The sequence below is a fragment of the Canis lupus genome, chromosome 36 (genome assembly GCF_003254725.2).
Source record: "Canis lupus dingo isolate Sandy chromosome 36, ASM325472v2, whole genome shotgun sequence".
NCBI classification, from domain to species: domain Eukaryota; kingdom Metazoa; phylum Chordata; class Mammalia; order Carnivora; family Canidae; genus Canis; species Canis lupus.
This window is the reverse complement of record NC_064278.1, coordinates 8130281-8155327: the sequence shown is the minus strand read 5'-3', so window position 1 is coordinate 8155327 and position 25047 is coordinate 8130281. Positions and strand designations below refer to the sequence as shown.

Here is a 25047-nt window from a genome sequence, read left to right as displayed (position 1 = left end):
TGCCCCTTCTGGCCTTATTCCCTCTCAGTCAGCACAAATAAGAAATCCCTTGGCTCTCTGCTTGAATAATTTATATGATTCTTAAGGATTCACATAGCCCTCATAAGCTTCATAAATGACCCCAGGAAAAATCTGACATATATTTTTCTTTATGCTATTGCTAGATTTCACTAATAAATAGAATTATTCTATTATCCAACCAGTCCAAGTGTAGGTGCTCCAATAGATGAACAAACGGAACATAAAATTCACTGCTTTGCCACACATAAAATTCTCATAAGTCTGAATGAAAACTTAATTTTTGATTTTAGTAGAACTGAAAATAGTAATTAGGCAAGACCATACTCATAGAAAGTCTGTTTGTTTCCCCAGTGATAGCAAAGATTGCTTATCGAGGGGAGTAGGTCCCACTTTCACACGGTGAAATCACTCCTCTTTTTCATTTGTAAATGAATATATTTCAACCCTCGATTCCTATGCCATAAATGAAACAGCATGATGCCTCCAGCTGCTGCCTTTGAAGTCAGCCCACCAAAAAATGCCTCAAGTAGGCAAAGTTCTTCTGTTTCTTCTTTCACTGTCAATTAACCAAGCTTCAGCCCTGGCTTCCTGAGGTACTTGGTGCAGTGCCCTAGGTTGTTTGTCATACTTGCGTTACTGAATTGACTTTGAGACACTGATGGGAATCCAAACCTTGGGGTCAGAAGACTTGGTTGTGTCACTGACCATTTTTTCATCTATTAGACAAGTCCTTTACCTTTGTGAATTGAGATAATAAGACTACAGGGGCATGGCAAAGACTTATAATCTATATGTGGATATATATGTGGAAACACACTCGAAAGCTTAAAGTACAAAATAAATATAAATATTAAAATACTTTGAAATAGCTTATGTTAAGTGGCTGGCTCAATAGATACTCCTTTACTAAAAAAGTTACTGTTCAGTGCACGTTACTTTCATCTCTCTCCCTTTGCTAGCGCCCAGCTATTGTTGAAGGGCCCACTGTTTTCCAAAAATCATGCACAAGTACACACATATCACTTGAAAGGTCTCTCCCGCTTCTTTGATTGTGAAATTCTTCTATCCAGAGACAAATTATTGCAGTCCAAATTATAGGTAATGAATATTCCCAGGGCAGGTTTGCTTAACAACTGAATTTCTTCCTTCTAAGATATAAATAAATTAAAAGCAGATGCCTTTTGAGGATCAGTTCTCAAAAGAAAGAAAGACCTTAAGGGAGAAGGGGTGCATACTAGGCCCCAGGCAAGAGAGTAAAAACCATGTTCCCCTTCTGGATAATTTTGTGAAAATCTAGCCCACCCTTCTAAAAATGCTTCTACCTTTAGTGCCGGTCTTCTCTCAATCGTGATTCCACTTAGTGCTGGTGGATAATCTGAGTCAGCACCAAATAAATCAATGAAAAGCTGGAGAAGAGACTATCCAATGAGTGTCATGCTTTAGAGATGCTATCAGAACACTCTTTGTGGAAAATGGCCGAAATCACTGCAGGTACATTTACCGTGGGTACGTATTATAGCATAGATACTTGTCTCAATATTCCTTGGAACCAAAGGGCACGGCATCCTAGTGGAAAAATCATAGATTAGGCAGACCTGGAATCATAGCTCAGCCACTTAGGAGCTCTATGACCTTGGGCAGGTGATTTAATGTGGTTAGGCTCTGTCTCTTCAATTGCAAAATGGAAATAGCAAGGCCAATGTGGAAAGAACCTGACACTGGTAATATAAATACATGAAGGTAGTTTTTTGTTTTTTCATTTATTTAATAGGGAACTTGCAGAAAATTGTTTTTAAAAAAAGTCTTTTAGGTAACATTGCGCTACCTTAATGAGGATTAGGCGATTCCACTCTGTGGGAAAAATAATGAAATATTTTATGTTGATATAAGCTTTTGCAGTTTATAAAATACTCTTCCTAGAACTCTTTCTCATCTGAGTTAGTATAACTCAATGAGAAAAGGAACAAATTATATTCTCTCAGTTTTACAGAAGTAACTGAAATTGGGTTAAGTGCCTTGGCTAAAATTTCAGGAAAACTTGTATGAATAGGGAAGCTAGGTCCAAACCCAAAGCTCAAGGCCTTTGACCCAAGATCCACTATTCTTTTTGCCATTCAAGACAGGCTTCCAGAGAAGTTGACAGAGCAGTGAACTTTGCAACTTCCTCAATTTCCTTAAAATGTGAAGCCCCCCCTGCCCCCACTCTCTTCCCAATGTATGGAATTAAAGATATTAATATAATTTCATGTGGTCTCCCTTAAGTGAGGGAGTATAAAAACAGAAATTGCAGGAATACTAGGTAAAGATAAAATGGAAGAGTGATTGTTTGCTGCTCTAAGAAACAGATTCCATTAAAGAATAGGTTCCATTCCAAGTACTTCCCTGACTCCCTAAATCTTGGTAAGTTAGAATTGGAAGACATTTCATCTCCTTCCTCCCTCCTATCCCCAAGCCCACAATTTCACAGAATGAGAAAATGAAAGCCAGAACACTTCCAGAACTCAAGTTGCAAAGAAGTTAACAGAACACCAATTTTTCTTGCCTTTCGCCTCAAGAACTCCTTCCTAATCCTTAGCCTCAAATATTGTTAGAATAAAAAGTTTAACAGATTAACTGTTCATAAAGTCACAGGGAAAATTCCATGAGAGACTTTAAATTCTTCACATCAATTAAGAGGGGAAAAGAAAAAAAAAAAAAAAACAGTTATTTGATCTCTTTAGGCAGAAAAAAAAAAAGACGTTGCTATTAGAAAAATGCACTTTTGCCAAATGCAGACCTCCCTCAAAACTGATGAGTTCAGTTTTAAAATCAAACCCAAATTATGTGGTTCTCAAAGTTGTTAATGCATGGCGAAACCCCATTTCCTGCAAATGAGTCAGCTTCTGCACGATTGTTCATAATGCTTCCAGCACTGCAAACATAGTTGTTTGCTTTAAATTAATTTTACAGTTCTTTGGCTAACTGGGAAGGCCCATTGTAAAATATCTCTGTGCGCTAGATTTGGGATTTTTTTAAACCAAAGTACTGATTTGGCTGGTTTAAAATTTATGTGTGTGTGTGTGTGTGTGTGTGTGTGTGTGTGTGTTTATTTTTGTATAATCATTTCTCATGGTTCAGCTCCCACAAGCATAATCTCCTTAGTTCCAAGGTAAAATATTATGCTCCTTATTGTTTCACAAATAAATGCTATTGTTTAAAAAAGACAAAAGAAAGCATTTGGAAAAGCTACTGGGATGTAGTCAGTGTCATTACATGCAGAAAAAAAAAAGGGAGATACTAGTGGCCAGAACCTGAAATTTTATCTATTCCCTGGGAAAGTCAGTCCCTTGGGTGCCAGCTGTAGCTGCTGGTGCTAGGAGAAAGTCTGGCCCAAAATGACTATAATGTGCAGGAAGCATGGCCCTAGGCAAGAGCTGGCTGTACAGAATGTCACCAAGCAAGAGAGATCCAACAGAGGTTAAGAGGGTCAGGAATTCCAGGCAGGCAGGTGGGCAGTCAGTCACGGGAAAATCTGTCTACAGACAGCAGAGATCCAGATAACAGATGGAAGTAGAATTTCCCCATGGGGGACTATCTAGCAGAGAAGAGACCAAAGCAAGTTACGAAGGCTGGGATTCAGACAAGAAAGCAAGAGTAGAGTAATGGAAGGGAGCCAGAGTTGAGGAATAAGGCACAAAGCCAGTCATCCTACTGATCTTCAAGGTCAGGAGCAAACTAGCAGCAGGTGTGATTTGATCCTCTGTCCCCAAATAGAAGGCTTTACATGCTCAAAAGCCTCCCACGCACGGTCAGATTCCCAGCTCTGGATCCTGGACTAAGCCTGCCTGCCAAGTGACTTAGCTGGAGAGGAGGAGGCTGGGCGGGACTGTGCAGAGGCAGTGACGGTATGAGCACTACATTTTGCCAGTAACTGAAAAATCCAGGAAGTGAAAGCTTCAAATGCCCAACACTTCCACTGAGGTTTGATATTGCGTGCCAAGGACGGCTCATACATGATTTACCATTCTCAGATACCTGAGCATTTAGCATCCTACCTGGAAAAGTATTTGATCATGAGAAGAAACAAGAGTTGATGTTTTACTTACATAAACCAAACCTAAGGATACCCTCCAGAGGAAAGAACTTGGAAGTTAGTCTCCAGAGGGCAGGCTTCAGGTCATGGACGTTCCGGCCCTGGTTGCAGTATCTCAGCCACCACCCAGATTGGTTTTCGTCACGTGCACACTGGCAAGATGAGTCTACAGGTTCATTCTGGCTCTATCTTTCTACATGTCTCTTCCCAAACTCTAAGGGATAAGTACCACTTAAGTATCCAGGGGTTTTTCTTCTAGACAGTTCACATGGCGTTCATACACTGAACATAAAGGCTTAAATGAAAAACAAAAAAAATAAAAAGTACTTTGCCTTCAGTAGCTTCTGAAAGTCATTACAATCTAATAAGTAAATAGCTTGTATTTGAAGCACATTCATACCACTGTATTAAGAAACCATAATAAAGGAACATTACAGTTCTATTAAGCCAATTTTCTAACATGTATATGATTGAATTTTTGTTTCTCTATTTCTGCTTTACAAAGAGAAGAAATTAAGACTTAAAGAAAAAAGACTATGCTAAAGTTAAAAAAAAAAAAAAAGACCATGAAAGCCTTGAAATAATGACTGGAGACAGGCTCTTCTGTCAATTTGAAGAATGACTAATGAAAAGTCGGAGCTTCAGCTCATGCTTTCTCAAGAAGCCACATTTGTATTGTGTTAAACATTCACTTTTATTAATCTTTAGCATATGTAGTTTGTAATATCCAATAAAAATATAAATATGTCACAGAGATAAAAAAATACAACAGTCTCTTGAGACTTGCTCAATGGATAGTCCGTGAATTATGTGATTGAAGATAATTAAATACCAATATTTGAAAATAATTTCAAATTCTTAAAAGCATTTAGCTGCTTAAAAGTGAGAAGTTTGATGATAATTTGAATAAATGAAAAATTATGATTCACAAATATGCTTATTCTGCTCTTTTTATAACATATTCATAATTTATATAACAACCCATCTTCACAGGCATTTGTTCCCAGTGAATATATAGAGCGATGTACTTGCATATGTATTAAACTAGGATACAAATATCTCTCTGCATTTTCCTTAAAAAGTTGAAACATAGAAGCAGCCTGCCAATTAAATAGATAGCAATATTTCTACAAAACAGTCAAGTAATCCTATTGAGCATGATCACATGTTGAAAAATTCTTCCAAAGTTGAACGCAGAATAATTTTGCTAATCTTCATGTAGATTTATACAAGGCAGACAAAAATAAATAAATAAAAAGTAACAGAAATATTTTATCTAGTTAGTGGGCTGAAGGAAACAATCTCATTTACAGATATATTAAAATAATAAACATTTTCCAACAATTCTGGGGCCATAGTCAATAAATGGAATTTTGGTAAATTCCCAAGCAACGCAATTGTGTAGCTTTGCTACTTTCTAAGGTATTTCAGCCGAAATCTCTGTACCCGAGTTGTCCCTGTATTTACGTTATTAGCAGGGCCTTCATGAAATGGAAACTTTCATTCATTCTGGTATGCATTTCTTCAGGGAATGTTTATTTAGCTCTTCTTTTTCAAACACCGGGGGACTACATATTGATCCAATAAAGAGGAAGGAGCTATTATTCCTACCCATGAGGATCTCTCACCGGGTCATGGCTGGATGTCAGAATTCCTCTATCCTCCATTAAAATAACCCTTTGACCTTTCTGTATGATACCACTTAAGATACTTAATTTATGTAATTTCCCCCTTACCATTTCACAGCATTTCTTGAAGGGATTAGTTTCAGTGTATACTGAGATCTAATTTGAAAATTTTTAGGCTGTTATTTGTATTTTCTTGAAATTATTTGAGAACGTTAAGTAATGACTTATTTTTAAATTATAGCTGTATTTATTCCATATACCATATCTGAGGAAAACTATAAAGATATATTAAGAAGCCAAAAAAGATATTTTATTTTTAAAAAGATAAGCATCTTTAATGCTATTTGAGCTCCATTTACATTTGATTCTCTTTACAATAATCTTTTTAAATCCCTTTAAAATTATATTTCTTTCACTACCTTCTCACTAGAATCCTTTCTTTTACATATTTCTCATATAGCTTTAGATTTTCTTTGTATTTCTACTCTACCTAAGCTCTAACTTCATTCTTTGATCCACAGAATACCTAAAACATTGAATCTGCTCATCATGCAACCCAATAACCTTTGCTTTGTTGTACTATTTCTGTTACTTACCTAACTAGAAATGGAAATTATATAAAATGTTTAATTTAACAACTTAAAAGTTTTAGAATAATGACTCATTGTTTCATATATGTATATTTCTTATCCAAATCAAATAAAACATGACATCAAAAACATAAAATGAGGTGAGAATGAAAATGTTGAGCTTTAGGATGGGACCAAACTTAAATTGTTATCAACTTAAAATAGACTTATAGAAATAAGTTGTTACATGTAAACCTTATGGTTACCACAGAACAAAAACCTATAGCAAATACACAAAAGATAAAGAGAAAAGAATAAACTATACCATTAAAGGAAATCATCAAACCACAATGCTAGAGAGCAAGAGAACAATAAATGAATAGACCAGAGAGCAAGAGAAAAATAAATGGATTCACAGGAACTTCAAAAATAGCAAGTAAGCATTTAACAAAATAGCAATAAGTACACATCTATCAATATTTACTTAAAAAATAAATGGCTAAATTCTCCAATCAAAAGACAAAGTAGCTGTGAATAGATTAAAAAACAACAACAACAACAACAAGACCTATCTATATGCTGCCTACAAAAGACACACTTTAGATGCAAAGACACAGCCCAAAAGTGAAGGATGGAAATAGATATTCCTTGCAAATGGAAACCAGAGAAAGCTGGATTACATCAATGGATAGATCATCAAGACAGAAAATCAATGAGGAAACATTGGCCTTAAATGACAAATTAGGCCAGCTGAGGATTTAACACATAGGTACAGAACATTCCGTCCAAAACCAACAGAATACACATTCTCTCAAGTTCACCCGAATGTTTTCCAGGATAGATCATATGTTAAGTCATAAAATCAGTCTTAATAAATTTAAGAGGATTGAAATATCAAGCATTTTTTCTCACCACAAAGCTAGAAAATAGTTACCTGAAGAAAACTAGAAAATTCACAAATATACAGAGGATAAACAACATGCTACTAAAAAACAAAAACAAAACAAAACGAAAACAAAAACAACAACAACAACAAAAACCAGTGGTTCAAAGAAGAAACCAAAAGAAAAATTCAAAAAACTACCTTGAAAAAACAAAAATGGAAATAGGACTTGGCAAAATTTGTGGGATGCAGCAAAAGCAGTTCTAAGAAGGAAGTTCATAGCAATAGATACCAACCTCAAGAAACAAGAAAAATTTCAAAGAAACAACCTAACTTTACACCTTAAGGAATTAGAAAAAGAACAATTAGAGCCCAAAGTTAGTAGAAGGAAGGAAATAACAAAGATTAGAGTAGAAGTAAATGAAATAGAAACTAAAAAGACAATAGAGAAGGTCAATGAAAATAAGAGCTGGTTGGTTGAAAAAATAAACGAAAGTAACTTTCAGCCAGAGCCATGAAGAAAAAAGAGAAGGTTCAAATAAATGAAATCAGAAATGAAAGACCAGATGTTACAACTGATACCACAGAAATACAAAGATTCAAAGAGACTACTATAAACAATTATACACCAACAAATTGGGCAACTTAAAAGAAATGGGCAAATTCCTAGAAACATAATATTCCACAACTGAATCAAGAAGAAATAGAAAATCTGAACATTATAATTACTATTAAGGAAATTGAATCAGTAATCAAAAAACTCCCAAAAACAACAAAAAAATCTAGAATCAGGTGGTTTCACTGGTGAATTCTTCCAAACATTCAAAGGAGATCTAATACCAATCCTCAAACTCTTCCAAAAAAAATTGAAGTGGGAACTCTTCCAAACTCATTTTATGAGGCCAGTACTCTCTTCACACCAAACCAATGAGGATACCACAGGAAAAGAGAATTGTAGGCCAATATCTCTAATGAACATAGGTATACAAAAATCCTTAGCAAAATATTAACAAACAGAATTCAACAATATATTAAAAATATCATATACCATGATTTTAGGAATGAGAGGATGGCTCAACATCCACAAATCAATCAATGTGATACACCATATTAATGAAATGAAGAGTAAAAATCATCTCAATAGATGCAGAAAAAGCAGTTGACAAAATCCAACACCCATCTATGATAAAAAGCTTTCAACAAAGTGGCTATAGATGGTACGTACCTTAACAAAATAAAAGTCATATATGACAAGCCCAAAGCTAACATCATACTTAATGGTGAAAAGCCAAAAACCTTTACTCTAAGACCCAAAAAGAGACAAGGATGTTCACTCTCAGGACTCCTATTCAGCATAGTAATGGAAGTCCCAGCCAGAGCAATTAGTCAAGAAAAAGAAATAAAGGCATCCTACTTGGAAATGAAGTAAAACTGTTACTATTTGCAGATAACATGATATATATAGAAAATCGTAAAAACTCTATCAAAAAACTACTGACACAAATAAATTCAATCAAGTTGCCTATACAAAATCAGTACACAAAGATATTTTGCATATACACTAATAAACCATCAGAAATAGAAATAAAGAAAACAATTCCATTTATAATTGCACCAAAAGAATAAATATCAGGAATAAATTTAACTAAGGAGATGAAAGAGGTATATATTGCAAACTAGAAGACATTAATGAAGGAAACTGAAGACACAGCAAATGGAAAGATATTCCATGCTCATGGATTGAAAGATTCAGTATTGTTAAAATGTCATTAATCTGCAAATCAATCTACAAATTCAGTGGAACCCCTATCAGAATTTCCACAACATTTTTCAAAGATATAGAGCAAATAATCCTAAAATCTGTATAGCACCACAAAATACCCTGACTAGCCAAAGCCATCTTGAGAAAGAACGAAGTTGGAGGCATCTTGGTCTCTGATGTCAAACTACATTACAAAGCTCTAGTAATTAAAACAGAACGATAATGGAGTAAGAACAGACATATAGATCAATGGAGCAGAAGCTCAGGAATAAACCCACTCATCTCTGGTCAATTAATTTACAACAAAGGTGCCAAGAACGTACAATGGGGAAAGGGCAGTCTCTTCACTAAATGGTGCTGGGAAAACTAGGGAGCCACATGCCAAAGAATGAAATTCAACCACTACCTTACACCATATACAAAAATTAAATCAAAATGAATTAACTGAAATGCATTAAAAACTTAAATGTAAGACCTGAAATCATAAAACTTCTAGAAGAAAACAGGCAGTGGATTCCTTAGCATAGTTCTTGGTGATAATTTTTAAATCTGATATCAAAAGCAAAAGCAACAAAAGTAAAAATACATAAGTGGGATGACATTATACTAAAAAGCTTCTGAACAGCAAAGGAAATCATCAACAAAATGAAAAGTCATTCTGAAAATGGGAGAAAATATTTGCAAATCATATATCTGACAGTATTAAAAAACTCCTACAACTCAACAATGAAGAAACAAATAATCCAATTAAAATAAGCAGAAGGTCAGAATATAAATTTTTTTATATATGACTAACAAGTACATAAAAAGATGCTTCCCATCATTGATCATCAGAGAGATGCAAATCAGAACCATATTGAGATATCACCTACACATGCCAGAATGGCTATTATCAAAAAGACAGGAAATCACAAATGTTGATGGGATGTGGAGAAAAGTGAACTCTTATGCATGCACTGTTGGCTAGAATGTTAATTAGTGCAGCCACTATGGAGAATGGCAGGGAAATGCCTCAAAAAATTAAAAATAGAGTTACCATATAATCTAGTAATTCCACTTCTGTGTATTTACTCAAAGAAAATGAAGTCACTAACATCAAAAGATATATGCATGTCATGTTCAGCAGCATTATTTACAATATGGAACAGGCAAACAAGCTAAGTGTCCATTAATAGATGAATGAATAAAGAAATTGTGGAATATAAGTAATGGAATATTATTCAGCTATAAAAAAGAATGAAGTCTTTCTATTTATGACAACATGGGCACTATGCTAAGTAAAATAAGTCAGGCAAAGAAAGTCAAATGCTGTCCGATCTCTCTTATATGTGGAATCTGGGGAAAAAAAGGCTCACAAATATTAAAAATAAAAATATGAAAAAAATTTGCATTACAGATGCTTGACCTAACTTCATTGAAGGGAATGGGACTAAAAATTACCTAAATAACTTAAGAAAGTAGTAGAAACTATAAGGAGTAGAGTAAAGGAATGATACATACGCACTGTACTACAGTTTAAAAAGTTGTTTCCCGTGGAAGTACAGGTTAACAATTTTATACCACTATACATTTATACTGGGATTGAACAAATAAGCAAATAGATAACGGATAATGATTAAAAAAAAGAATAGATACAATTTTAAATTAAATAGATATAAGTAGGGGCAGTTAAATGCCTGCCTTCAGCTCAGCTCATGGTTCCAGGGTTCTGGGATGGAACCCATGTCTGGCTTCCTGCTCAGCAAGGAGTCTGCATCTCCCTTTTCCTCTGCTCCTCCCCACCCTACTCATGTCTGTATTCTCTCTCAGATAAATAAATAAAATCTTAAAAAATAGAAATAAGTATACTTTGAACCCTTTTAGGAAGATAGATGATGGATAGATGATAGATACATAGATGATAGATGATAGAAGATAGACAGATGATAGATATATGATAGATGATAGATAGATGATAGATGATAGATAGATAGATAGATGATAGATAGATAAAACTTACAGTATATATTTATATATGTATTTTCTATCATGATCGTATGGATACTCCACTTAAGCCTTTTTTTGCTATGGGTAGAAAGTTGGGGAGAAAGCCTGAAGAAAAGACTTGCCTTCTTGGAGGGTTCAGACAGATAGCATGTGTGACAGCAGTAACACCTACCATTCTCACTTTTATTCAGCTCCAACCTCCAGTTTCACATGGATGCCTACTTTGCTTAGCCCCACCTAATGGTTTAGGGACTGAATTATTCAGAAAGGATGGAAAGAAGAAAGGAGAGCTGAGGGGCACGTGAGTGGCTCAGGCAGTTAAACATCTGCCTTCAGCTCAGGTCATGACCCCAGGGCCCTGGGATTGAGCCCCACATAGGGCTCTCTATTCAGGGGAGAGCCTGCTTCTCCCTCTGCCTCTCCCTCCTGCTTGAGCTCTCTCTCTGTCTCTTTCTCTCAAATAAATACATAAAACATTTTTTTTTTAAAAGAAAGGAAGGCTGAAAGATTTGATTTCTCAGTTGTCACTAAAGCTTTGTAAATTCTGATTTTATTAGAAAAAGATTATTTTGACTGCAGAGTATTAAAGAGTTATTGTGGAATTATCATATCTAGCTAAAGTGATATTTTATAATTATCATTTTCCTCCAAAGGGATGGCCAGTTACTTTATTTTCTTGTATATATTGAGTTCATGCCGTATACAGGTATAATAATGATTCTGCCTTTGTTCAGTTAAAAATTATACCATTGATAAGCTATACCTTTCATCAATAAGTTATATGTTTCAAATGCCTGAATCCTTGCATCCTCATTCAACTGTTCAATCCTGCTCATCTTTTGGAACTAGGTTCCCCAAAGGTTACGTGGAAAATAATGGAACTTCTGATACTTGCCTACCCAGTAGAATTGTTTCACTTTCCCTTTGGGTATCCTTGTGTTCAGTACATAATTCTCTTAGAGCTGCTGAAACAAAAATACTGCACTTTGGTGTGTATAGAGTTGATCTCTCCCCTACCCTCACCTTTGCTCACCAGAATGAAAGCCTCACAAAGGCAATTACTCTGCCTTATTGGTCTTTGCAGTTTCAAGCCAAGTAACTGGTCTTTATTTGACACTTAATAAGTGTCTGCTTAAATGAATAATGAATTAATGTTGTTTACATAAGGTGGTAAATTATCTTTTCTTCCTTGTGCTAAATGATCATCTTTTTAAGCCAACCACTTCAATTTAGGCAGGTAGTTTGTGTCAATAGGGTAGCCATATGTAACTGAGTTTGCAAGGAAGCCTCATTCTAATCTTGTTATAAATAAATGGACTGCAAATGATGATGAAGCCTTTATTGAGCACTTGCAAGTCTCCAAATATTATAATCCGCCTAAATAAAATTGGTCTAGAACAAAGTAAGCATGCTTTATACAAAAATTGATTTAGAAAAGACATTAAACCCAGGTAAGTGTCCTAACTATGAGATTGGTGAACTCCATGAAATATGATGGAAAGGAAGAACACAGAATGACAAACAAAAGGTGCTTGTTTCAGAGGAAAGGGTTGGTGCTAGTGGACTCCCCAAAAGGCAGTGACCTCTTGGGTTGAGTTCTTTCAAAGACTTTCAGGTCTCCACTCTGAGCATTAACATGGCAGGGCATGGTTCCCAGAAAAATGAAAATGACTTGTAAATGTCTTAAAGAAATAAATGATAAGCTAATATTTATTGTTTAATACTTAACACTTTTATAACCATTATTCTATTTATCCCCACAAAAACCTTTATTACCCCATGCTTTATAAATGAGAAAACAAAGTTACAAAAGGCTCAGTAATTTGGCCAAGGTCACGTACCTCAGAATAAAGAAGCTAATACTTGAATCTGATGTCAGTACATTCCAAACCACTCTCCTGTTCCCAAACTTAAAAGATAACACAAAAACTCTTCAGATGATGAAATTTTACAAATCCAGTTTCACATCCCTTATAATGATCTTGGGAGACCAACCACTGTCTTCCAATTTTGCAATGTCCTAGTATGTGTTTTAAAGTCATGGATGTCTCCACTGTATACTATTAGGATAACTAAACGATCATTCCACAAGGGTACTTAATGGGATATGTTGAGATCTCATACAGCAACATAACACTGACTTTTCCCTTTCCATCTTATTTTTGCCATTCAGTAGAAATTGTCATCCTTTAGTACTTCTTATCAAGATGGCTTTGTATGCTACTAATTTTTCCCAACATTTATATGTAAAACGTATTTTATCCTAGTGGGGAGATATACTAAATAATGAAAATAGATTTAAATAGCCTATGTATGTTGTCTAACTTATGTCAATGGAAATATTTCCTACAGCTTGTGAGTTTTTTGGTCTTTTTCAAACAAAGTAATTTATTTGCACATGTTACTTAAACAAGTGATGATCAAGAAAGAAATATGTTACTCTAGTCTAAGCATTGTGTAGGGAAAAAAATACCATGGCAACTGAAGGAGGCTGAAAATCATTACTCATTCCTAGGGGCAATATTTAGATATGGATAGCAGGCATTATGCCAGCCTGGCAGATGGGCATATTGAAGCCCTTACTTATTGGTATGAAATATTAATAGTGAGGGCATGATTCCAGGCTGAGAACATAAAAACAAATTACTTTGGAGGTTAAGGGGATATGCCATCACTAATCCATCGCTGAGCTGAATTAGCCTTCAGAAATAAAAAATGGCTCCAAATCACATGTCTAACTTAATACTAAACTTATTTTAACCAGGTGGGGTTTGAAGAAACTATAGGAAGCTATGATGAGTTTTCTAAGTTTATGAAATATGGGACAAAAAGTTTGGTGCAGTAGAAGATATATTGATCTAAGGGAGCTAAAAATGAACAGAATGGGGATCTACCTCAGAAGTACAATCATGTTGTAATTTTACAGATGCAAAAATATTGTGTTGTACTTCCGTAATCCTAAACCAATAATCCTTCTCATCCTTAATGTTATAAAGAATTAGTGGTCAAGGTCACTCATAAAAATAATAAGGGAAATAAGCTGTATAAATGTCTCTTTAAATTTACCACAAGAGTTCTTCCCAAGATTTTCTAAGAAAGAAAAGCAGAACAGATGAAATGTAGAGCAATTTTAGGGTTTAGTGAATTCTCTTTCACCTCTCTGGACCTCAATTTCCTCGGGGGTACATGGCTTGCTTTATGTTGGCAGAGCTAAGAAAATTCATTGAGAAGAATTCTGCAAATATAACACTTTCAAGGTCCATGCTAATACTTTTAACTGGGACTTAGTACCTGTGAAATTTCTGCCATATTCCTCATCCTTGGTCATGTCATTTAAACTCTGGTTCATAGCTGTAAATTAGGTTGAAAAAAATGTCACACCACGTCACATGGAGATTATGGAATGAGAGATTTAAAAAAAAAGAAGTAAAGGTAGAAATGTAGATGCTAAAACAGGATCAAGGAAGCAGCATATATGTGGTAATAAAGGTTTAAAAATGAATTATATGTGGGGAGGATACAGAAAAGAAAAATATATATGTTTTAAGTTTGGGAAGAATAATTTTGAATTTCACTAGCTTATTACTATTAGAGAATGAATGCCCAATGAAAACTTAAATTTTAGATAAATTTTATGCCTCTGATAAAGAATTAGCTATGAGTTTTATTGAAAAAATATGTCTTAAATAATCCCATAATAAATCATTGTAAATGCCACACATAAGAGAATGATAAAGGGAAAAGAGATCTAGGAATGGGTTTTTTGTTTTTGTTTTGTTTTGTTTTTGTTTGTTTTGTTTGTTTGTTTTTTGGAAATTGACAGAATATCAGTTTCAGACAACTGTCTATAACCATGAAGAGACAATGCCATGAACTCACTTTGTACTATTGAAAACGATCTTATTTGCAAAACTCTAATTATATGCTTTCATCCAACAGTCAACATGCTGGGTTCATTTTTTCAGCCTGGCTATATAAACTTTGAACTCAATAACTCACTTCATTTTTTTTAAAGAATAGTAAGTAATCAGTTAAATCTGGAAATTCAAGGATAACACAAAAAGTCATGAATTGTTGCAAGGCCGTTCTTCGATAGATTTCTTCCTAGATATACTACTAGCTAGAAAAAGCATAATGGTGTTGTAGGCCATGCAAATAAAACCAGCACTGAAGTAGGGGTGTGTGTGTGTGTGTGTGTGTGTGCACATGCACACACAAATTTCCATATAGTGTTAATCAGGAAATAGGGTACAAAATGGAGTAATTCACATGTAAAAGCCCACATACCTTAGAACTCTTATCAATTGCTGCTTATCAAATAGTACAGTTTATATATTCAGCACCTTCAGAAAGTTAGTCATTATATGATTCTACGCTGAGCACCACCCACAAGGGACTTAGTATTAGCCAAGTTCTCAGATGAAGAAAGCAAGTTTCCTCAGATACTATGCTGCAGAGATCTAACTCAAACCCTTGGCAGTTGTCCCTGCCTGGGAAATGCTTATTACTGCACATTTAAACTCACTGAATATGCCATCTTTGATTTAGTGGCGGTCACTTAAATTACAAGTGTCGAAAATAGTTACCCTATGGAAAGTGACCTTGTGTTTCTGAATCAGACAAGTGACAGTTTGAAGAATGACCAAACGCTACCCTTATCCTTAAATGTTAGCAGTAGCTGTAGGATCTCCATAAGGACAAGCATTATTCCCTACTGCCGTGGTCATACCAGGCTATATGGTATGAGTGTGGATACTCAACTTGAAGATGGATTGTAGAAAAGCTGAATTCATGTTAGAACATTTAAATCAGACTTTGTGAAGGGACCACACACGAACTTGCAACATGGGCAAGACAAATAAAGGAACATAAACGTTGACAAGCCAGTTTGCAAGATCCCATTACATTTGAGATTCCTAAGCAAGCTGCTTCTCTTTGGCAAAGGCTACCCTTCTCTGACCACCTGACAACACTCTGAGCTTCCTTAAAGCCCAAGCTAAGTGGGAAAGGCTCAGAGAGAGAAGGGGTTGCTTCCCAAGTTCCAACAGCTGAGCTAAGGACCAACTTTTTCCTTGGGTAGCTAAACCTCCACTCACTCATCCTTTGCCTAAACTGCAGAAAACTGAACTCATCCCAAAGCCTCTGCTCAGCCAATGCAGAACACTACACAGGACACCCAATCTCCATGTAAGAGATATGCAGTGTTCATAAAGCAGGAAAAGTATACGTAGAAGGACCTATGTGTTACGCTGCCAAACCCATAACCTTACAACTAAAGCCTGTCTCAATTACTCAGCTTTTTAATTATATACAAGCAATATTTCAATAAAATGTTCCACATTGTAAACCAAAAATAAATTTTAATTAAGGTCTTGATTAAAATTTTTATATCGCATGACAAAGGCAAAGTTTTCATTTTTACAGACGAATAAAAAGTTGCTTTAAAGAAAACAAGATGTTGATTCTTTTCAACAAAAATAACTATTACCATTACTTCATAGTAAAAGCAAGAGCCACAGCAAAAATATAAATAAATGAAAATAAAGTGCCTACAGGAAAAAGAAAAGGGAAAGATGTACATGTTCTATGTCATGAATTTTCAATATAAATTAGATTTCTAGTTGTGGTCTTTCTAGACTATAAATAAAAATTACAGATCTGAGAAAAATCCACTACTTAGCAAAAATTATGTTAAAATCCAACAGTCAAAAAATTTAAAAAAAAATAAAAAAATAAAAAAATCCAACAGTCACTGGGAAGGACTTTTCCAGATTATAAAACAGTCAAATGGGAAGGATTTTTCCAGATTATAAAACAACAACAAAAAGCTATTTCAATTCTATATTTTAAGTATGAAACTAGCTGACTACCCTGGTTTGGTATGAGAATCATTCCATTTCAACAGCTAACACCCTTGCAGAGACTAACATCCTGGAAAAAATGCCCTCATACTTAGTTATTTCAAGAAGGGTGAATCATGGGATGAGCCATTGTCTGGAGTCACCTTTTAAAGAGTCTGGTTACTACCCCTTTAATCTCCTGTAACTCTGCAATATTTTTAAATCCCAAGTATTTAGAAATAAAATTATTATTTTTTTTAATTTTGAACAGATAGCTCATGAGAGCATATTGGTTTTATCTGGTTTTTCTTCAGTTTCGGTGTTGGAAGTATGATCTTAGGCATGGACACCGTATATTCCAAAAACGATCCAATTCTTTTACATGCTCAACCAGTTTCACTAGTTCAAAGGCATAACACTTTTAACCTTGAGTGCAGCAGGTCTCCTTTTTATACATAAAGGTTAAACAGTCAGAGCTAGGACGTGACATGTTCTTTTCTGTCCCTCTGTCCTCTGTTTAATTCTGGTTGCCGGGCTCCCAGGTACATGCAGACTCCCAGCTGTCCCCACCAAGGATAAGTGGGCTCTTACCTTTCAGCCTCTGGTCTCTCCTCTCCCTGAATCTTCTCAAAGCCAGAATGCTGTGCTACTCTTGCTCCTGTTCTGATGCGGTGGTTATAGGTTAGCTACTTCCTGAAAGGTAAAAAGAGCTTGTCAGCACAGGTCTCTCTAAGACCAGAGTCTTATAGTCACAGGAAACTTTGAAATAGCCCAGAAATGCTTCAGAAATGTAAACTTCCAGTCGCAGAGAAAAAAGTTGGTTCCTGCTTCATAAATTTTGTAGCAATGCAATTTGCCATTTACTTTTTTTGCATTTTGAGAACACTATGTTCCTGGCTAGTTGCCCCACAAGAATTACTCTTATAGTTGGCATCCTCACTATTTTTTGGAGTTTACCCCCCAAAGAGACTCAGTCTCATCACAGACAAACATATAAGTCAAGCTGATATGTCAGAAAACAAATATTTTAGAAAGCTAGAACTGATACCTACAGTGGGTGTCCGTTTCTAAAGATGAGAACAGCTCCTGTCCTGTTTTATTAATGAATACATTTCTACGGCACAACTGTACATTGTACATTATGTTCCTATGATTCAAATCTCCATCCGTTAAATGTCGCTAGTGACAAACATACCTCAGGCACACAGTCTACTGCCCAACATCTACGTAGACACAACCGTAGGTCAGCTACAGAGTCCATTTAGACACAATTATGGAGCTACCTTTCCTCATTAGTATATGTATATATATATCACCATCATTTTTTTTTTTTTGGTCTCACATGTTTTCTTGTTGCATTCTATGTTCATACCTAAAGCTTTCATTTTAAAGTGGTTGCAACAAAGACTAATAGTGACCATGACTAAAAAGAACTAATTGGGTAACTTGGAAATAATATTATAAAATGGCTATGCGTGTCTGGCTGCATAGTGTGAAGTCATAGAAATGGTAAACTAGGAGAGACATTAGGTTTTGGTTTTTATATCCTTGCTTTTAAACATTTTAAAATAAGGCAAATGGGAACATTGGTACTAGGATTAACGGCAAATATAGAAAGCATTTTATGCAGTTTCTGACATAAGTCAGCACCTTTATTACTAATTCTCCTGGTATAGATCACAACTGACTCTCACATTGACTTTTCTCCAAATAATTTATTGGGATTCTTTGACACAGATGGATAGTTAAAGATAGCTCTTTAAACATGGCCTTGTAACTGAGTTCTTTAGAAATTATCTGTTACTTTGGAGTCTGGTTCCTTAAATTCTCTGGCTTAGTATCCTCATCTGTTAATTGAGGAGCCTAAAATTGATGAGTTCTTAAATTCTATAGTTCTATGATTTCTAAACCATTTGATATCAGAAAACTTTCACACATTTGCCACCTGTAAAGCATCTATTTATTCTTTTTTTAGATGAGTACAGCGTTTTTAAGATAAGACTCTATTTTGTATCAGAACTTCATACACTTTACTCAGATACCCTTCCACCTTCCTTCCTTCCTTTATTTATTTATTTAGGTTTAGTTTTTGATTTTTGGTTTCTGTGGGAGTTTTTTTTTTGTTTTTTGTTTTTTATTTTTGTTTTTTTAGTTTCAGAAGTAGAGTTTAGTGATTCGTCTATTGCATATAATACCAGTGCTCATTACATCACATTTACTCCTTAATCCCATCACCCAGTTACCCTATGCCCTCATTCCCCTCCCCTCCGGCAACTCCCAGTTTGTTTCCTGTAGTTAAGAATCTCTTATGGTATGTCTCCCTCTCTAATTTCGTCTTGTTTTACTTCTCTTTCCCTTCTCATATGGTCCTTTGTTTTGTTTCTTAAATTCCACGTATGAGTGAAATCATATGATAGTTGTCTTTCCCTGACTTACTGACTTATTTTGCTTAGTATAATACCCTTTAGTTCCATCCATTTGTTGCAAATGGTGATGGCTAAATAATATCCCCTTGTATATATGTACCACATCTTCTTTTATCCATTATCTATCGATGAACATCTGGGCTCCTTCCATATTTTGGCTACAGTGGACATTGCTGCTATAAACACTGAGGTGCACATGACCCTTCAAATCACTGTTTGGTATCCTTTGGGTAAATACTCAGTAGTGCAATTTCTGGGTCACAGGGTAGCTCTATTTTCAACTTTTTGAGGAACCTCCATACTGTTTTCCTGAGTGGCTGCACCAGCTTGCATTCTCACCAACAGTGTAAGAGGGTTCCCCTTTCTGTGCATCCTCGCCAACATCTGTCATTTCCTGACTTGTTAACTTTAGTCATTCTGACTGGGGTAAGGTGGTATCTCATTGTGGTTTTGATGTGTATTTCCCTGATGATTTGTATTTCCCTGATGTCAAGTGATGTTGAGCATTTTTTTCATGTGTCTGTTGGCCATTCCATATTCCTTTAGTGGATTAAAGCAAAAAGTAAGTCCAGAACTATGTGTGAATTCACCAAAAATGCATGTTTATATGACTATTTTATCATCATATGTAAATTTTCTGCCATAACACTACTCGCTTCTTTTACTTATTTATTTTAGATTGTCTAAATTAATTCACCAGACCTCATATCATCTATGAAATGGTTCCTTTAATAGAGCTTTAAAGTTACAAAAATTTTAAAGCAAACTTTATTTTGAAAAAAACACCAATTTGAGTAGGACACAGTAAGAGTGGGGAACATAAAATTTTATTCAAATTTGAGTAGGATGTTTTTAAGGACCTATTTTATTTGTTTATTTACTTATTTATTTAAGACTTTATGTATTTATTCATGAGAGACACTGAGAGAGGCAGAGACACAGGCAGAGGGAGAAACAGACTCCATGCAGGGAGCCCAACGTGGGACTCGATCCCGGGTCTCAGAATCACACCCTGGGAGGAAGGCAGGCGCTAAACCGCCGAGCCACACAGAGATCCCCAAGGACATATTTTATTTTTAATCATACTTTGTGCATTGCAATTTGTGACCCATTTACTCTCTAATTCATGTAGCTGATATGATTCTTTTTAAGAATTTTGATTTTGGACTCAAAACATACATTCATAGCATAGCCCACAATATGTGTAATGCCCAGTGCTTTATGATTCATTGCAACTTGAGGGAGATAGTAGGATTCTTGATTGTCACCTAAATTGGGCTTCACTACAGGTCTGGAGGAGGTGGACAGAGATAGAAGGAAGGAAACAGTTAAAGTCCTTCCAAAAATGCCACTGAAGAGTCAAGTAACTCAGATTCAGAACAGTGCCCTGTTAATAGAAAGATAGAAGAACCAACTGGAAAGAGTAAAACCCTGTTTGATCTCCCAAGACTAAAAGCAGTCCCCAACTGAGCTGCTATGGAAAGGACAGCCCCTGGGTGGCAGGCACATTAAGTGTGTCCCTGTGGTTACTGCCCCCGGTGCAGGCCTCGCTTGGTCTTGGCGTGCAACAGGATGAATACTGAATTTTGAATCTTCTTTATATTTATTTCCAAAATCATTCTGTAGGATCTGAAGGGAGAAAGCATTTATTTTAAAGGCACTTATGAGGGATTCCTGGGTGGCTCAGCGGTTAAGCACATTTGCCTTCAGCTCAGGGTGTGATCCTAGAGTACCTGGATCGAGTCCCACATTGGGCTCCCTGCATGGAGCCTGCTTCTCCCTCTGCCTAGGTCTGTGCCTCTCATGAATAAATAAATATAGTTTTTTAAAAGGCACTTATGATAAACTTCCCAAAATGACATCTACATCAATTTAAGTAAATAACCTCAAATTATAATTTTATAAAAACATTGTGTGTTTTATTTCCTGTTGGTAAAAATCAAATACGTCAGTTTACCACAGAAACAGTTCTTATGGTTAAAGCAACAAGCCACTTTTAAGAATGCTTTTATATGTTTTGCCAGCGACCTCATACTGTCTTTTGTGATTTTAAATAACTCATTAAAACTTGTGAATATCAAAAACCCCACCAGTTTTATGAAACAGGTTGTTAATTAGGAAGAGATTTTGGAAACTCTAATTTTATTTATTAACTTATATTCAATATTTGCTTAATGCTTAAGTTTGGAGATGTTCCTGTTGTTTCCACTAGAACTCACTCTACATCCTCATTAGTCTCTAGATATCTTTGGGGTATATAGCTGACTTATTTCTGGTTATATTAAGAAAAAGAAAGGAAATGGAAAGTTCTTGAATATGATCTCTTTGCAGAAGAAAGTGCTAATTAAAGCACTACATGTTACTTTTTCTGTACATACATATGTCTTATCAAAGCAATTTAGCATTTAAAATTCTCTTCACAAGATGATGTGAAGTTTAAAGGTTGAACTCTAACTCTTGTATACAAATACACTTTTAAATAGTTGCTTCCTGTTATATATAAAGATAATTTTGCTCATGATTTAGGAGGCCTCTTCAAAATATCTCTGTGTGTAATGTTCTCTCCTATTTTTAAGATTAGAAAAAAATTACTATTGTCTTTACTTTCAAAGAAAGTAGTTTTACTAAAATAATTATATACCCTCACAGAGACATACTTCTCCACTCTAGTGTGGAACATTAAAATTAAAACAATAGGGAGGCCCAGGTGGCTTAGATGGTTAAATGTCTGCCTTCACCTCAGGTCATGCATGATCTCAGGGGCCTGGGATAGAGCCCCTTGTCCTGTGGCTCCCTGCTCAGTGGGGAGTCTGCTTCTCCCTTTCTCTCTGCCACTTCCCCCTATATTCTCCCACCCCAGCTCATTTTCTTGCTTTCTCAAATAAATAGATAAAATCTTTAAAAAAATTAAAATAGTAGATTACCTTACAAAACTTTTCACTATAAAATTAACTATGGACCTGATTAAGTGTTCCTATATCTCACTAAGAGCAAGGACTATACCTGATTCTTATTCATCTTTAAATACTTTGTTCATTGCCTGGCACATAGAAACCTCTAATAGCTTATTTGTTGAATGAACTAATTAACTACTTTTACTTGGTCTAATTGCCTGTAATAGCTTGTTCTCCTTCATTATGATTGCAATCATATAAAGAGCACTTTATTCATTTTCTGAGTATGTTTGGATACACATCTAGGTTAACAACTGAAATTTAAATACTAGTCATTGCTTCTTCAATTTGGAGCAAGGGGAGATAAAAGGTGATAGTGCAAAGGTCTGCTGCAAGTTAATCTTTGCCTATATCATGAATTCACCAATTAATATTTAATGAGCACCTATAGCACACCTATGAATTTGTGTGCTAAGTAGTGAGAAACAAGTATTTTAAGATATTTCAGATATTTTTTGCCTCCAGAAACTTTCAATCATGTTTCCCATCTTGGACTGCAGTAGAGGATTTTATTGTTTCTAATTATTTAATCATCTCCCTGTAAGAGAATTGACATCCTTGCCACATTGATGTTGAACTTAACCATACAATATGTCTTGGGCTAATGAGATGTGAGTGTACTTACATCACTCATATATCACATTAAAAAAAAAAAAAAAAAAGAGCTGTTATATGGCTCAGTCCTTGCATTTTCCCTCTGCCATAAGAACAAGGTGCCCCAAATAGTGACAGGCCTGTTAGCCTAGATCCTGGAATAAAGAAGGATCTAACAGCAGAGCAATGGACAACCCACAGCTAAGTCTGTGTTTAATAGGAGCAGAAGATAAGTCATTTTTGGAGTAAATTACTGAGATTTGGGAAGTTGCTTTTTCCATAGCATAGTTTTCCACATGTGACTAGTATATGGACAAGTTCAACAAAAATTTCCCAGGCTATTTTAATGTCTAAAAGGTGTTCTCACCAAGTGGGGTTTCTTTTTGTTTTTTGCCTTGAAAAATGGTAGTGATTTTTACTGATAAAAACTAGATTCACCCGACTCCATAGTGACTCTGCTGGAGCATATTATCTTTTCAATGTAATCTTAATAATAACTGCCACAATAAAAGTATGAGATAACGTCCAGAAAACATTCTCTTTGACTTTATTGTACTTCCCCACTTAATTCTCCCAACAGTTATACAACGTAGGCACTCTTACTATCGTCCCCATTTTATTTGTTTTCCAGATAAAAAGGTCATGTAGCTTTTTCAAAATTACATGGCTAACCTTGCTCGTTCTTGTTTCCTTATGTGCTTTTCAGAAAGAAAAGCCTATAAGGGTCGTACGATTCAAAGTATAGGATCCTAGAGACAGAAGATACTGTGCTTCAAGCTCCATTTTTAGCTACATGATTTGAAGGATATCATTTAACTTACTTATCCCTCAGATTCCTGGTCCTTAAAAAATTTTATGCAGACTCAAAGCAAGAAATATGTATGAAAAGTTTATGTAAATTACAGGGAACAAAGATATATATTATTACAATTATATAGAAAGAATGATCTTCCTTCTTTTAAAAAGTAACTGCAGATTAACAGCATTTATCCTCAAACTTATTTTGTGATTTTATGGTTTCTGTCTGTGGATTTAGTCTTCACTGACAGTCTTTATTACCATCCTACACATCTCCATTTACCAATCACCAATGACCCCCCAAAAAAAACAAAACAAAAAAAAAGCGACTGATACAGAAAAATAGGCATATACAGCACCATTTATAATAATTACTATCAGTGGGAACGATAACACCTGTGATAGCCAAGCTCATGTATTCAGAAATTTAAATTATTCAGTCCTTGTCAAGGACATCATAATTTTCTTACATCAAACGTATTTTGCAAAGACTAGGTGAAGTTTACTTCTTAGTCAACTGCAGCCCATTGCCTTTCCAAAGACAGCTGCACCCATATTTCCTGTCTCCCATTTTTTACCACTCTTCCATCAAAATGGAGAGTCTCTTTCTCTACTGTCTTGAGGATAGGTGGTCCCTGTGGCATTTTGACCAGAAGAATATGAAAGATGTGATGTTGTACTGGTTCTGGGTTTGACCATTAATTAGTTGGCCTAGCAACTTCCACTTTCCGCTTCTTGTAAAGCTCACAACAGCACTCATTCTTGGGATGTTTCCTCTGGAACTTAAAGCACCTTTTTCTGAGAAACCCAAGCCACTTGGAGAAGGCATATGTAAGCATTCTAGTGTATAGCTCTACTTAAACTCCCAACCACCAGCCACCTTCCACTGCCAGCCAGGTAAAGTGCACCACCTTAAATATCCAGTCCAGTTCAGTCCAGGCCAGCCTTCAGATGACTGCAGCCACAACCCAAATCCAGCTGTAACAACATGAAGGAAACTGAGCTAGAACCACCCAGCTCAGAACTTAACCTAGAGAACCATGCAATATAATACCTAAATTGTCACTTTAAAATACCAATTACTGGGGTGGTTTGCAATAAATAACTAGAGAGAACACCAACTGATCTGTGCAACTTGTTTTCTTTCTTTCTGTGAATCTATTAACACAATTTGACTAAGACCAAATGGTTTTTAAACAAAATTATTTAGTGGTTGCACCATATTGATATTATGTTACTTTAAAAATTGTATAGACTAATTTTATTTTATTTTATTTATTTAAGTAAGCTCTATGCCCAATGTGGGGCTTGAATTCATGACCCTGAAATCAAAAGTCACATGCTCTACTAATTGAGTCAGACAGGCACCCTGAGATTAAGACTAAAATGAAGATAATATTTTACATGTTTTGCAACTTAGTATGATAATTAATTTTTAGGGAAGTTGGAATTCACTTGCAAACACTAAAAAAAAAAAAAAAATCATTGAATATTCAATTATTTGTGTGGGAATT

General features: G+C 35.3%; 1 protein-coding gene and 1 long non-coding RNA gene across 3 annotated transcripts in view; one reads left to right on the top strand and one right to left on the bottom strand.

Annotated features, from left to right (window-relative positions):
* LOC112674674 (uncharacterized) overlaps positions 1-17499 on the bottom strand; it is a 70754-nt gene extending 53255 nt beyond the window's left edge. The window contains exon 1 of the long non-coding RNA XR_003145501.3: positions 17353-17499. This is a non-coding gene — a long non-coding RNA (uncharacterized LOC112674674). The remainder of the gene's footprint in view (positions 1-17352) is intronic.
* Positions 1-25047, top strand: part of KCNH7 (potassium voltage-gated channel subfamily H member 7) — a 478835-nt gene that overhangs the window by 267192 nt on the left and 186596 nt on the right. The gene's annotated exons all lie outside the window — the stretch shown is intronic.